Source organism: Eriocheir sinensis, unplaced genomic scaffold, assembly GCF_024679095.1.
Source record: "Eriocheir sinensis breed Jianghai 21 unplaced genomic scaffold, ASM2467909v1 Scaffold768, whole genome shotgun sequence".
Classification (NCBI taxonomy): domain Eukaryota; kingdom Metazoa; phylum Arthropoda; class Malacostraca; order Decapoda; family Varunidae; genus Eriocheir; species Eriocheir sinensis.
This window is the reverse complement of record NW_026112129.1, coordinates 35,249-38,828: the sequence shown is the minus strand read 5'-3', so window position 1 is coordinate 38,828 and position 3,580 is coordinate 35,249.

Sequence of the window (3,580 nt, the reverse complement as noted above, 5' to 3'; positions counted from 1 at the left end):
TTGACGTCACACACACTTCTGTTTACCCGCCGACGCCTTACCAACGGGGTCACATTACGGTGTTTCCTGCCTTATTTTGCCTTATTTAACGCCTTTTAGTGCTTTGTTAGTGTGTCTTAGGCTGTTTTATAATGCTTTTAGGCCTATCAAGACACTGTATAGGCCTTTTATGACCTCCTCGCTTGGTACAGGACCTCTCGACGCCTTGCAACGGGGTATCACATATATATTTTAGTCACATTTCACCTTATTTAACCTCATTTTCCTGCTTCATTAATGTGTCTTAGGCTGTTTATAATGCTTTTAGGCCTATTTAGACACTAGATAGGCCTTTTTTATCTCCACTCATGGAACAGGTCTATCGCGCGTTATTTTGCCTTATATAACGCTTCTTACGGATTCATTAATGTGTTTTAGGCTATTTTTTAATGTCTTTAGGCCTATTTACACATTATATAAGCCTTTTTTTGATGTCCACGTTCAGTACATGGAGTAGACCTATACGAAAAGACTAAGGAGAATTAATACATGGAGTGGCCCTATAGGAAAAGGCTGAGGATGAATAATACATGGAGCGACCCTACTGGAAAAGACTGGGAAAGGCTGCCATAAACACCCCATTTCAAAGCCCCATTTCTCCCATTCCCAGACTATTTCCAACCATTTCCAAGATGCCGATGGATAGTTCGAGCCTTTAACTATTTCCACGGATAGTCACAGCCCCGGCGATGGTCTGGAAATAGGAGAAAATAGCAATAATGATAAACTTTTTGTCCTCCATCTTGAAAATTAAGGGAAAGGCTGCCATAAACACCCCATTTCAAAGCCCCATTTCTCCCATTCCCAGACTATTTCCAACCATTTCCAAGATGCCGATGGATAGTTCAAGCCTTTAACTATTTCCAGGGATAGTCACAGCCCCGGCGATGGTCTGGAAATAGTAATGATAAACTTTTTCTCCTCCATCTTGAAAATTAAGGAAAGACTACCATAAACACCATTCCCAGACTATTTCCAGGCATTTCCAAGGTGGCGATGGATAGTTCGAGCCTTTAACTATTTCCACGGATAGTCACAGCCCCGGCGATGGTCTGGAAATAGGAGAAAATAGCAATAATGATAAACTTTTTTTCTCCTCCATCTTGAAAATTAAGGAATAAGGATAGAGGCTTGAGGTCATATTAATAGATATTTCGTCCCCAAGAACACCTATTTGACAAGCCTAGGAGTCGTGGGCATTTCCGGGGGTACTTATATGACCCTGGTGGTAGTGTGACCCTTCCTCTGTACCGTGAACCTAAAGAAACACATATTAGAACACGATTGACCCCATCTTTGACCTTTAGAAATACTAGATATGTGAACTGAAAGTATTTTATGATACCGCCCATGGAGACCAAGCCTATATTAATTAGTGCAGTTTGCCTTTTATTGTATCATAGAAAACGGTGCCTTATTTAAACGGCGTGAGAGAAAACGTTTACAGGGAAGACTCAGGAAAATTTATTAATAGTATTTTCACATTAATATCCCGAATTAAGCATTTATATGATGTATGCCTTATGCCATTATACTTTTGGAATAAAATAGCAACTTTTTTCTTAAGGCGCTGCATGCTTTAAATCATTCAGAAGCTTAAATAACAGTAGACAGGATTGCGTTATGAGGTTGCTCCCAGAAATGCCAACCTCACAGCTCCCGACATCTTAATTCTCTTAATATTTAACTACAAAAACAGCATTGTCAGTGTGAATGTCATTTAATATTTTGGTAATTGAAAATAATTACATGTTTTTGCTTTGAAAAAAAAATGGATATTGCCGATTTTGATAATATTATGCATCTTTTTATCGCATCTGTTGGTATCCTTGACGGCCCCGATCCCCCCCCCTATCTTGCTCTCTCTCTCTCTCTCTCTCTCTCTCTCGTTTTATTTGTTTTATTTTATTTCTAAGAGAGAAGAAAATAAGGCAAAATGAAGGAGAGAAAAAAGTTTATCATTATTGCTATTTTCTCCTATTTCCAGACCATCGCCGGGGCTGTGACTATCCGTGGAAATAGTTAAAGGCTTGAACTATCCATCGCCCCCTTGGAAATGTCTGGAAATAGTCTGGAAATAGGAGAAATATGAGTCTGAAATGGGATGTTTATGACAGCCTTTAACTTCATTTTCCAGATGGAGGAGAAAAAGTTTATCATTATTGCTATTTTCTCCTATTTCCAGACCATCGCCGGGGCTGTGACTATCCCTGGAAATAGTTAAAGGCTTGAACTATCCATCGCCACCTTGGAAATGGCTGGAAATAGTCTGGGAATGGGAGAAATGGGGCTTTGAAATGGGTGTTCATGGCAGCCTTTAACTTCATTTTCCAGATGGAGGAGAAAAAGTTTATTATTATTGCTATTTTCTCCTATTTCCAGACCATCGCCGGGGCTGTGACTATCCCTGGAAATAGTTAAAGGCTTGAACTATCCATCGCCGCCTTGGAAATCCCTGGAAATAGTCTGGGAATGGGAGAAATGGGGCTTTGAAATGGGGTGTTTATGGCAGCCTTTCCCTTAATTCTCAAGATGGAGGAGAAAAGAAGTTTATTATCATCACTATTTTCTCCTATTTCCAGACCATCGCCGGGGCTGTGACTATCCCTGGAAATAGTTAAAGGCTTGAACTATCCATCGCCACCTTGGAAATGGCTGGAAATAGTCTGGAAATAGGAGAAATATGGGTCTGAAATGGGGTGTTTATGGCAGCCTTTCCCTTAATTTTCAAGATGGAGGAGAAAAAAAGTTTATCATTATTGCTATTTTCTCCTATTTCCAGACCATCGCCGGGGCTGTGACTATCCCTGGAAATAGTTAAAGGCTTGAACTATCCATCGCCACCTTGGAAATGGCTGGAAATAGTCTGGGAATGGGAGAAATGGGGCTTTGAAATGGGTGTTTATGGAAGCCTTTCCCATCATTTTCAAGATGGAGGAGAAAAAGTTTATTGTCATCATTATTTTCTCCTATTTCCAGACCATCGCCGGGGCTGTGACTATCCGTGGAAATAGTTAAAGGCTTGAACTATCCATCGCTGCCTGGGAAATGGCTGGAAATAGTCTGGGAATGGGAGAAATGGGGCTTTGAAATGGGGTGTTTATGGCAGCCTTTCCCTTAATTTTCAAGATGGAGGAGAAAAAAAGTTTATCATTATTGCTATTTTCTCCTATTTCCAGACCATCGCCGGGGCTGTGACTATCCCTGGAAATAGTTAAAGGCTTGAACTATCCATCGCCACTTTGAAAATGGCTACAAATAGTCTAACAACAGAATTAAAACGAAAAATAGAAAATAAAATAACACCATCAACTCTACGGAAAATTATAAACAAACATTCAGCGTTGCAAGTTCGCCATTTTGCAGGTAGATTTTATTTTTACAATTTAGCGGGTATTAAAGTCGGCTATAATGGCAGGGTGATTTTGTCGTGTATAAGAAATATATGCAATTTAGATTCACTCGTATATATATTTCTTCTTCGTTGATACATGTAAGTAAAAGGAACTATATGCTTCTGGGCCCAACATGGCTGTCAAAC